The 12,823-nt window shown below is 34.3% G+C and overlaps 1 long non-coding RNA gene across 2 annotated transcripts in view; it reads right to left on the bottom strand.

Annotated features, from left to right (window-relative positions):
- Nucleotides 1-11,879, bottom strand: part of LOC141397384 (uncharacterized) — a 194,969-nt gene extending 183,090 nt beyond the window's left edge. For both annotated transcript variants that reach the window (XR_012411389.1, XR_012411390.1), the window contains exon 1: nucleotides 11,421-11,879. This is a non-coding gene — a long non-coding RNA (uncharacterized lncRNA). The remainder of the gene's footprint in view (nucleotides 1-11,420) is intronic.
- Between the last annotated feature and the right edge of the window lie 944 nt (nucleotides 11,880-12,823).

Raw genomic sequence — 12,823 nt, 5'->3', positions numbered from 1 at the left:
GTCATGTTGAGGCAACAACCTTCAAAATATCGGAAATCGGGAGGTACCGTTCTATGGGGGCTATATGAAGATGTGGATCTATGCGGACAAATTTCAGGTGTAAAGTTTTATACCCCTAGCGAAGGCTTAATATCGAATTTCAGCCATTCCGGTGGGATATTTAGACCACAAATCCTTGTATATATTTGTATATATTTTTGCACAGTATATATTTTTGCATAGTACAATTATTCTTATTATTTCAAAACTGATGTTGTTTGTTGGGGTTATGGCGGTGGCGAAGTCTTTTAATACCTTAAAACTTTATAAACCAGCTTCAACAGTTAGTCCGAGTTCTAGGGACGCATTGTGCGTCGATATCGTTAACTTTGTCTTTTCGCCGTTTACTATCGGCCCACTTTAGCAGATTCTCTCCCAACCTTCTTAAATGTATCAGTTGCTTCTTTTACTGATCGACACATAATGTCAATATTGTCAGCATAAGCAAGTAACATGTGGACATTGGTGTATATTGAGCATTGCTTTTGATGTTTGCATCTCGTATAACCTTTTCCGTGTCTGAAAACTTTTTTTGTTGTACTGAACTGTTAGGAAACGTTCTTTCCTATTTTGGCTGTGGACTGAGTATCAGTTAAAAGCATCTTACAAAGCCGAATGAGCTTTGCGGGGATAACAAATTCAGACATGGCTTGGAATACCATAAACCGTAGGTGGCTGTCGAAGGCTGTTCTTTAATCGACAAACGATGGTGTTGATCTACATCTCTTGGCTCTTCTCCAGGATATGCTGCAGGGTAAATATCACTGTGTGTAATTTTTGAGTCATGGTTTATTAACCATATTCTGACACCGCAGCGTGATAGAAGACCCGGCGTTTTTCTCTATCACTTCAACTTTCGCGGTTATGGGCCCCAAAGACCTGAGGCCTTGATGTCAAAAGGGATCATTTTGTCAGGCACATATCTTCAAAACCGCTAAGAATTTGGGTTTACTCGAACAAGAAAAGCTGTAGGTCTCGTCTTAATGAATAATAATTGTGAACACATAAAATCCATTCAACCTCACCTTCAAGGTAAAAATCGTCTAGGTGAAAATTCACTTTTAATTTTTTTCGGATTTTAGTCTACAGATATCAAACCGATCAAAATTTAAGGAAACAACCAACAAAAAAAATTTAACTTAGATCTTAGTAAACAACTTTGTAGAACATACGGTTCTTAATGGTCAAAATAGCAAATCAAATGCTATTTTTTTCCTCTTTTCTCGGTCCCTGCTCCATAGATACTAAACCGTTCAAAATTCAAGAAAACAATGGACCACAATAATGTGGAAAAGATATCAACGAACAACTTTCTGGAACATACGAAATGTCTACGACCGATTCTTAAATGTAAAAAAAGCCAAAAACTTTTGAAAATATTCGATTTTTATACTTTTTCCTCCGATTCCGGTCCACAGACACCGAACCGCCCAAAAATTAAGGATACAGTCAACTACAAAAATATACCTAAGATTTCAATAAACAACTTTCTAGAATATAAAAATATTGTGTGAACGGTGCAGATTCGCAGATCATATATAATCGTTTTACAAACATCCCAGAAGGGACAAGGGAGACTTATCTCATATCAATGAGTACACCCCGATTCATATTAGCTCAATAATATGGGACCTACTGTTTATCGCCGAGTCCGAACGACGTGTCGTAAAACACCACTTGTAGAGAAGTTTTACATGGATGAAATACTCAGAAAATGTCGTTACATTACTAAGGGGTATTTTGCCACCGTTGAAAATTTCATATTTCTTGGTTGGGGAATCGTACCCACGACCTTCATCGTGCAAGGCGGGTGTGCACACCATAACACCAGCCAAGATTCATTGTCATAGCAAAAAACTTTCCCGCTTCCCTACTTTTTTGTCACTTGATTTCAAAACAATTTTTAAGCAATTAACATAAATTTATCCACTATTTGTTTGTTAATATTTTAAAAGGGTTTCAATTCTCAAGGGAAATAAATGTAAATGACATCGCAGCTACCATCAGTTTTTTAAATTATCCTTTCCCTATCATCACTGGTTTGTGTGTTATTCTCCCATGTCGGACGCCTCTTCTGTAAATTTCCATAAAACGATTGATAACCGACACCAGTACCGAGTCTGGGATTGCTTTTTGTAAAAAACTTTGTTTTTGATACCCTTATTGTTGATTGTTGTCATATGGAAATTTAACAGACAGAGTGATATGTATTTGAGTGGGTGGCTTTGGTCGTCGTATTGCTTGATATAAATTGTTTGTGAAACAGGCACATAAAAAAATTGCATTAGGGTTTACTGAAGAACATATGTTGTAACGAAGTATGTGGAAATGGAAAGTTTTTAACAACGTATATACATACATAGTTGAAAACTTGTCTTTAATTTTTAAACTGCAAAGGGCGTATTTTTTATTATTTATTTTAATCAAAATAATATTTTTTCCAAGAACAATGCCTTAGGTTTGAGGACGTGACGATATTCGGCAGCTACTCTACTCTAAAAATGTTGACAATATTCTATGATGGAATATATCATCCATTCACACAAAATTTTAATTGTTGTTTTTAAATCCATCTAAATGATTTCTTTGGAAAGTTCATTCGTCTCCAGCTTGTTTATGCTTATATCATATTTAGCCTAACTTTTATTCTGGGCTCATATTTCAATGATACCTCTCATGAGGGCACTTAGATTAACAAATGCTTTTGTTTGCTGTTCCTCGAAAAAAAAATTTAAAATTAAAATTTATTCAAGTGGAACTTATTCATGTGGAAAGAACTATTTTATTTTGATATATAGCAAATGTTTACACATTTTTTATGTTGATAAATTAAATAAAGGACAAAACAACCACAAAAAATTTTGTACACCAATTGAAAAAATTACACCCGGCTCTTATTTCTGCTCCTCCCTTCTTAATGCCCAATAAAATGGCAGACAAAGTGAAAACAATTTCCCCCTTCAAGTGTAATGAAAAATTATACTTTTCATGTTTCTCAAGACATAGAAGACAGTAATGGGAATAAACAAACATATTTCTATGGAATCAACAACAACTCAACAAATAAGTGAAAATAATTTAAATAGAAATAAATATTACAATTTTTCTATATAAATTCTGTGTAGATAAATGTAAATGTGAGAGTAGATAAATTGCTTGTTTGCAGTTCTGTTTCTGCAAAGTCAGCTAGCAAATAATGTTGTTGGTGGGCACACACAAAGTCACAAATGACATTTCACTATTCATTATACAGATAGACAACGTTTATTTCTACCGACCACTTGTTGGAACACTTGCTGCCTGTGTTGTTGTAAAATTTGTTCCAAGAAAGATGAATATATGTACTTACATACATACATACATATGTACATATGTAGAAATGCGTAAATGTCGAAAAACTCATTTGTTTTGTTACAGAACAAATGTCATGTCTATGTCATTAAGGATGTGACATATTGACATTGAATACAACATATTAAAGAGCCTAAAGGCATTTAGATTTCTTAAATATTTGTGACCTTGAAGAATTGGACTATTGTTTAATATTCTCCTACATTTAGTTCTCTTAAATATTTGTGACTTTGAAGGTTTGCAATAATATTTAAGTTTCTCATATGCAAATATTAACAGGATTTTAGTTCCAAGATAGAAATGGGGACAATATTTTGCGGAAACGACGGAAATTTTTCTTCAAAAGATAAATATTCTTTAAAGAAATGAATGTAATAGATTTCGCTCGCGCTGAATTGGTACTTGATTACAAGACACCAAGGTGCACATCCTAGCACCAAGAGAATAATGCAGAATGAAGGACAAAATAATTTTGAATCAGGAAGATAGAATGAAATACTTAATCGCCTTCTACAGGTGTCAGAACGAAGTATGAAAATTTGAAATAAGTGTAATATCTATCAAATCGATATAACACATTTTATGTATGTTAATCTGGACAAATTCGGAATGTGGTCACAACAGAAAATAAAATCTTACAAATATAGATCATCAGAGGATGGAAATATTTTCTAAAAATTGATGACTCTGATTCTGATTCTTATTTTTATAACAAAACAGCGTAGATGTCAAAATCAATGCCTAGTTGTTTTTGGCTCAGGAGGTGACAGTGAATGCTGTTACGATTTGTTCTTGAATTTCACCTTTTGCACAGTCTACACTACTAAGGCCATCTGATTGTTATGTTTGTTGTCAAAAACATTATTGTGATTAAAAAAAAAGAAATTCAAATCACAATAATGTAAAATCCATGACTATGTGGGTTCGAATCCATGGCTTTCCTTTTTCACTTGCAAATAATTTCAGATCATTAAGCTTAACTCTAAACGAGAAAATTAATAAAATCATTATAAAAAATGATCTTCGCCCTAACAGGCAAAATTTCAAAAAATAAAAAATAGGCTGAGCCCGGCTGGGATTTGAACCCACGTCCTTGAAAACATATCAAAAAAATGTTGTCACGGCGTGTTAGCGTTCAAAGCCAAAACTCATAACTTCAAAGGCATCGCAAAAAGCGGTTGTTGTGAAGAAAATACATTTTCAACGGCCAAATATCCGTTAATGTATAAAAACACATTTGCATTTGAAAAACGATAAGTTCTAGGACAGAGAAGCCATTACATAGTCGATACGTCCGAAGATTTGCTTTACCACCAATGAAACCAGGTAACGTAATTTGGTGACTATGTGGGTTCGAGTCCATGGCTTTCCTTTTTCACTTGCAAATAATTTCAGATCATTAAGCTTAACTCTAAACGAGAAAATTAATAAAATCCATTATGTTTGCTGTCACAATTTGTTAACAGTGACAATGCAATCATCTGCAGTTCTTGGTTCATATGACGTCGATATTCACCGTCTACGCAGATCGGTCCGTAGATCTTTCGAAGACTTTTTCTCTCAAAGCCACCAAGCAATGCCTTGTCTGCTTGTGCAAGTGCCCAGACTTCGGAGCCACACATCAGCAGGGGTGGTATCAGAGTTTTGTAAAGTGTGATTTTTATTTGACGAAATGTGACATTGTTTCAAACTGCTTACTTTAGATAAATGCTGCTTACTGATGTTGGTTGTTGTGTTTACGGCAGTGCCGAGGTAGACGAAGTCTTTTACTACCTCAAAATTATAGGAAACAATTTGGCTTGTAATACCTTTGAACGTAGTTGGCTGTCGAAGGCTTCTTCGTAATCGGCAAAAAGGTGGTAGGTGTCGATCTGCATCTCTAGGGTCTTCTCCAGGATTTGCCACAGGGCAAATATCTGATCAGTGGTGGATTTGCCAGGTCTAAATCGGCATTGGTATGGTCCAATTATTTTAATGACCATAGGCTTTATTCGTTCGCATAATATCCCTGACAATATCCTGTAGTCTATAGGAAGAAGACTTATGCCCCAACAGTTAGAGCATACAGTCTTATCTCCCTTCTTGTGGACAGGGCATATGATGCTTAGGTTCCATCTTCTGGCATTGGGTCTGTGGTATCTTCGCCGTCTTCGCTACTATCGGATACCAACAGTTTGGAATAATGTCCTTTCCATATCCTGAGAAAACTATCTGTATCAGCTACCAAGTTACCTTGCTGGTCTCTACAGGAGGATGTGCATGTACCAAAGACATCAGTTTGATGTTTCACTCTTTGGTAGAACTTTCCTTCTTCCCGATACCTCTCAAGTGCTCTACGCGTTGGATTTTGCGGCTGTTTACATGAAGTGGGCAATATTTTGCTATTGTGCTGATATGTTATCTGGACGAGGAGTGCTTTCATTAAGCAATTGGGCTAGTTGAGTGGAATATGCTGTGGCTATCTTTTGTGTTTACTGCCTACTGATGTCCAACTTTCGCGTTGTATCTGTTCGTGTTTTACTTGCAACGTTTAGACGGGTGCACACATTTGCTGCAACAAGTTGGTGGTTCTAGTCTATGTTTGCACCTCAGTACTATCGTACATCATTACGTGATCAATTTGATTTCTTTTTGTTTGTGATGGAGACTGGCAGGTGCACTTATTAATATCGAGGTTTGTTTCTTCTTTTTTTTTGGTTTTTTCATAGTAGGCTGTTTTGTTAGGGGAGGATTACTAACCCCACGCCCAAATCGAAATTTTAAACGTTATTATAGGTGAAAGCGCGGCATATTTTAGCTCACTTACTTTAACAGGTGTTTGGCAGCTCCCCAGTTGAAACCACGGGCAGGTCAGTGTCCACTTGAGACAATGACAGCTCAACTTGAAATAGAAGTAAATCAAATATCACTCAGCGCTCTAAGCCGCCATAAACTTATAAAAGCTTCCGATGACAAATATTGATGATCAAATCTCCTGATCCAAAATGGCAAATACAAATAAAGGTGGAAAAAGCTACCATAGTATTTGTGATAAGCATTGAAAAATAGTGTTGCCTGCCAAGTCGGACTATAGGCAAATCTGCATCTTTAAAGTTGGGATTCTTTATGGAGAGGGTGTGGTATAAGTATTTACAGACGTACATATGGAAAAATATACATTAAAGTTAGAATTGGCAGCGGTGTTGACGAGGTCTCAGTATCTATCCCAGATCGAATATATACTGCCCAGCAATAGTGAGGTTAAGACAAAAGTAAGTCGACTAATAAATAATTAAGCAGCAGGAACTGATGGGCTACCAGCTGTGCCAGCTGTTTAAAACCAACGGCCACGACTGAAACTTGCGCATTCAATGTCATGTACATACATAAAAAGTATACAATACTGTATGTTCCAAATAAGTCTGCTCTCCATCGCTTATAAAATCTATCCAGCGTATTATGCGAACGACAAAAGCCCAGGATCACGAAGATAATGGGACGATATAAGTGCGGATTTAGATCTTCAGCAGATCTTCACCTTACGCAAATTAAAAATAAACTCAAGAGAGGCTGGTCGATGCCTACAATTGTTTTTATTTTATTATTATTGTTTTTTTTGTTTTTGAATATGAGGTTGCTTTCGACAGTCCTTGACGTTCAAGGCATGTCATGCCATGCCTGATTATCACTTTTCCATATCCTGCTGCAAAAGATCATACGAAAGATGAGCGCGTGTCATGATCATGACACTAGTAGGGATTAAAGGAAGCGGTGAAAAGATGGTATCAAAGCGCAATGCGACCAATGAACTCATACAAACTGTGGAGGTTGAGGTAGTTTACGACTTCGTCTGGCTCGTCACTATAAGTAGTACAAACAACATCAGTTCTACTTTGGACTAATTAAGTAGTTTAAGAACAAAGCCCATCTCATCAAAATAAAACAAGTGAACAAAGGCTTTAGTCGAGACGGGGCCGGCTATATAATACCCTACACCCTACCTCTGTACATAGGTTTTTTTTACTGGAAAACATTTTTAAGGAGAAAGTAAAGTTCTAATCTCTCCTTGCTTTTATACCAAATGACTTAGCGCTAACTGAACCAAAATAAAAAAACTGTTGATTATCTACTTGGTACTGATTGAACGCTTTGCAGAAGAGAATCATAGAATCATCATATTTGTCATTAAAATAAAAACTTCAAAATATTAAAATTGGGATAGCGTAGTGCCTTTTGTAATAAGTCAGATATTTTACCATCAACGCCACATTTGCCTTAGGATATGTACAACATATCCAAACCTGGAATATTCGTGAGTACAAATCAAATAAAAAATGGAAAGGTAGGATGTTCGTTACCCTATTTTGCATCATTGTAAAGCTTATCTTTTTTCCATTGAAGGGCTTTTCTTTTGGAATACCCATTCCGACCAGTGAATATTATTCGACCATCACCAATCTAAAAATGCATCTTCGTTTGTGGAACCTCAGCAGCCACCAACTTGTCGTGACGATCTGACCAAAATTGCTTGACAATTGTTTGACCATCTACGTCAGCCTGCTTTTCATCATAAGAATGGCGTATACTTATAATCCACAAACAAAATCAGGTAGGCTACGAATTCAATGCAAACTACAGTTAAAATATAACATCGATTTCCGTAGTATCCCCAAAACGGGGAATATGCAATGTATATGTATAGATTGGCTAAGAACACAAATCCCTGCAAACCATTGGAAGATTGTTGGACGATTTTTCGACCAGATTTTTCTTCAACGATTCTTTCCGGCGATCTTTTAGCGAATTTTTATATAAAATTCACCCATGCGAGTAATTCGCTACGACAAATTACCTGTTATGCTTCTCGGTGATCTTTCCGCGAAGTTGTGTTATGTTCCGCTATTGCTAGAGCAGGCGAAAAATATATTATTCTTCCGAACCCAGATCACGCGATTGTTATTAAAATTTTTGATTTGGTTGCTTATAATTCTCATATACACATTCTGCATAACTTTGGTATAAATGGCACGTATTATATTATGAGTATTGACAAACATAGTACATGTCCGGGTTTTGCCAAGTGAAATTAAGAAAGGCCCGAGAAGCAGTATAAACCAATATATCATAAGGAATGATAAAAAATTATAACAAATCAGAAAATAAAACAAAAAGTATACAAATCAAAGACAACAAACGAAAGAAACAAAAAACAAAGAAGAATAAAAAATACATTTCCTTTAATTTTTTGTTTATATTTTATTCTCTTTAAGATCTTCCAAATGATTCGTCAGCGAATCTTGGTCGCGATTCGCATTCCATAAACACTTACTTTAGGTTGGTGTTACTCGGAAGATTTTAGGCGATATCGCCTGCGAAAAATTATCCGCCCAGGGAAATCGCGTATTATTCTTAGGCGATAGAAATGGTTTGCAGGGAATGTTCCTTTTAGGGTACCCAGATAGCATTTAGAAGACTGTTTTTTTCAAAAATCACATTGAGGAGTCTTTTTAGAGTCCTTTTGGTGATCAAAAATTGATTAAGTCGCTTGTGTGATCAGAAAGGGACTCGAAAGTGACTCCCTGTAATGATTAAAAAGAGTTCAATTTAAAATACAACAACAAATGTGTAGCAATCACAAATAAATCATTGAGGTGTTTAAAATGTGACAATTTTTTGTTATTTATTGTCACATTTTGATCATCTGGAAGATTGAAAAATGCTTAATCAGAAAAGGGTCATACAGGTGTTTGAAAAGTGATTATAATTATGTATACTCTGATCATATTTTGAACAGTTAGGTGCTTAAAAACTGATTGTTTTGTTTTATTTTTATTTGGTTGTAAATAAAAAATAAAATTCTCATATACACTTTCTACAAAATTTTGATATAAATGTAACGTATAATATTAAAGGTACAGACAAACACAACACAATAGGTTTTGCCAAGTGAAATGAAGAAGCAGTATACTAACCACCAAGCAACATAAAGGATAATTAAAAGACATAACAAAGCAGAAAAGACTATAAAACAAAGGAAAGAAACAAAGAAGAATAAAAAGAAAATTTTTTTAATTTATTTCGTCTAACAAAAAGACTTATAAATGACTCCCTAAAGACTCATAAATGATTATAAACATGACTCTAAAAAGACTCGAAAAAGGGTCCGAAATTAATCAACAAAACACCAATAAATGATTGAAATACGACTCGAAAAAGACTCATTTGCGATTTGTTTAGAAGAGTCGCCTGAGGTTATGTTTTCCTACCGACAAAGGAGTCATTTATGATCAGAAAATGAGCTCATATTCTAGCTTTTTAATCGTGCAGTCGGATCAAAAAAGACTCGAATTTGATTACAATTTTCAAAAAATGCTGACTGGGTAGGCCTGCCCACACACATACAAATACATTTTGTTATTGTGTTGGTTTTGATATACACAAATTTCAATGTTTTCATTTTGCCTCTGTAGACTGTGAGAAATATTGTTTTTTTTTATTTTATGTTTCAAAATTTAAAGTAGAAGAATTATTTTAATTTGACTAAATATGACTGTTGATGTTGTAATTTGTTGCAAATCAAGTTCGTGACAAACCAAAGTGCGATGACAAACCAAACACTCTAATTTGCCGTAATAATTTTCGGCAAATAAAAATTCGTATTCAGTATCTTCATTCATTTTTTCAGTGTACGCATATAAATTCATAGACAAAATCGAAAACAGAACCTTCCTCATTGAATGTTCAATAGAGACTGATTGGTAATTTTGAAAATATTCAAAACAAAAACAAACCCAGCCAGCATTTTTGGAAAATTTTAATCAAATTCGAGTTTTTTTTGATCCGTCTGCACGATTAAAAAGCTGGAACTTGAGCTCATTTTCTGATCATAAATGACTTCTTTGTCGGTAGGAAAACAAATGAGTCTTCCTCTGCATTATTTTCGAGTCATTTTTGCCCATTTTCTGGTGGTATATAGCGTCTTTTTCGAGTCGTATTTCAATAATTTATTGGTGATTTATTGATTACTTTGGGACTCTTTTTAGAGTCTTTTTTGGGTCATGTTTATAATTGTTTATGAGTCTTTAGAGAGTTATATATGAGAATTATTTACAAACAAACAAAAATAAAACAAAACAATCAATTTTAATCACCTAAATGTTCAAAATATGATAAGAAGATACATAATTATAATCACTTTTCAAACACCTGCACGACCCTTTTTTGATTAAGCATTTTTCAATCTTCCAGATGATGAAAATGTGACAATAAATAACAATAAAATGTTCACATTTTAAACATCTGAATGATTTATTTGTGATTACTACATATTTGTTGTTGTATTTTAAATTGAACTCTTTTTAATCATTATAGGGAGTCACTTTCGGGTCCCTTTCCGTTCATACAAGCGACTTTATCAATTTTTGATCACCAAAAGGACTCTTAAAAGACTCCTCAATGTGATTTTTGAAAAAACAGTCTTCCAAATGCTAGCTGGGAAAAGCTGTCTTTTTAAACAGGGGAAGTGCGCACTTTGAACAGCCTTGTTTTAGGGTTATACATATAATGGCTAACTGAGTCCTTTTATGCATGTCCGTCCCTATGTACATGTATTTTGTAACCAAAGTATAGGTCGAATTTATTGTCCGATTCAAATAAATCATGGGGAAAATCATTTTTTTGGCCAAAAGACGAGCGCTACTTATTTAGGTAAATATGGTTTCAGATTTGGATATAGCTCCCAAATATATTTTCTCTCTGTAAATTTATATTTCAATGTTTTTAAAGCTTCCATCGACCCCAAAACCGCAATCCCGTTTTTTTATTATGTTCACATTGTTGTTGCGATTTTCTTTTAGACAATAATTTTGTTATTGCTTTTGAAGGATTCTTTGAAACACACAATTTTTATTAAATCCATGTTTTGCAAACATATTTTATCCTTAAAAACATATAACATAATCCTTAACAGGCAAACATAAAATAATCCAAATTGTTTATCTTATCCGGTATGAACATATGTATGTATGTGAGCGTTTCACTGACTTGCTTACCTTTTGTTAAAATTATATAATAGAAACGAGTATCCTCTGATATAGCTCGCTTAGGAAGCTCCTCCTAGTTTTAACATCACCGTGATTTATTACTATTTCGTTTTGTTACACACGAAATTGTTTTTAATTTCGTTACATTTGTTTTGTAAAATGAAACTGTTAGCCTTTTGGACATAAATTAGCCACAGGTGCTTGTTTCCTTTTTGGGTTACACATTTAATTATCATTCATTTATTTTTCATCACAAAAAAGCAGATTTATTTGGATATTTTACATTTTTTAATAATATATTTTTCTTTAACAATAAATATTTTTTTTAATTTAAATTCCAATTGGCCGTTATGATGTATTTTCCGTAGTTAACACTTTTTTGTTTTCTTTACAGACACACAAAACATGCTCACAAAACAGTGGAAAGCGCCGTTCGTAAAGACATTCGCCAGATGACTGGTTACAGCTGACAAAACCATTTGTTGTTATCCTCCTTAGCAATGTGCGTTCGCTTCAATTCAAATTGTTGCTTTCCTCCTAACACGACATGATGTTTGTTGTGTGTCAGTCATCCGGTTTAAAGTCTGTGCTACAATATGAAAATATAAGCTCAAATTGTATTTTGTTCTCTTCACTCAAATGTTAGGGTTGCCGTTCAAAATTAATATTTTTATTTGATTACTTTTAAAAAGCGATTTTATGCTGACTTTGGAATTTGTTCTGTTTTGCAAGAGAACGAAATAAGACTTACTTATTCTCTTTTACATAGACTAATGAAAAGATAGACGACGGAATGCTCTCACCGAGTATGTTCGAATTGAGTATGCTTACAGAGGTACTCAAAATAAAATGCCAAAAAATACAAGTTAATAAATATTTTGTTTTGGCAAAAGGCTACATGGGGTTAGTTTTTGATGGGAACAGTATCCTCAGACAAAAATATCCATGAAATATTGCAATTTTCCGCAAAAATCGTCTTCGAACTTTTTTGAGTTTTCGTGTTTGAGTAGGTTTACGGCGCAAAATTGAGTATTCCTTCGTCTATCTTTTTATTAGTCTATGCTCTTTTATACAATAAAAAAAAGAGTATACCCATATGCAGCACACTTGAGTATTTCTCTTTGTACATTTATGAATGAAATTTAAAACAATGGTGGCCATAGTAAAAAAGAGGGTGAAAAGACTACAATTTTGCAAGTCGCCGATGAGTGATGGCAAAGGGGAGTTTCTGTATTCAGAGATGGGATACACCATAGTAATACACCATAGTAATCTGCAATCTTTCTTTTCCCTTACGGACTTTGTCGGATTTTTTCGCTCATTGATGGCGTTTAGGATTTACATATTATCGTCCATGTCCTCTGTTTTTGTCCTAAAGCTATCTAATTATAAGAGTTAAATAAAAAAATGGT

The sequence above is a fragment of the Musca autumnalis genome, unplaced genomic scaffold (genome assembly GCF_047663935.1).
Source record: "Musca autumnalis isolate F117 unplaced genomic scaffold, ASM4766393v1 scaffold_3, whole genome shotgun sequence".
Lineage (NCBI taxonomy): Eukaryota > Metazoa > Arthropoda > Insecta > Diptera > Muscidae > Musca > Musca autumnalis.
The sequence above is the reverse complement of the archived record's forward strand: the minus strand, read 5'-3'. Positions and strand labels throughout refer to the sequence as shown.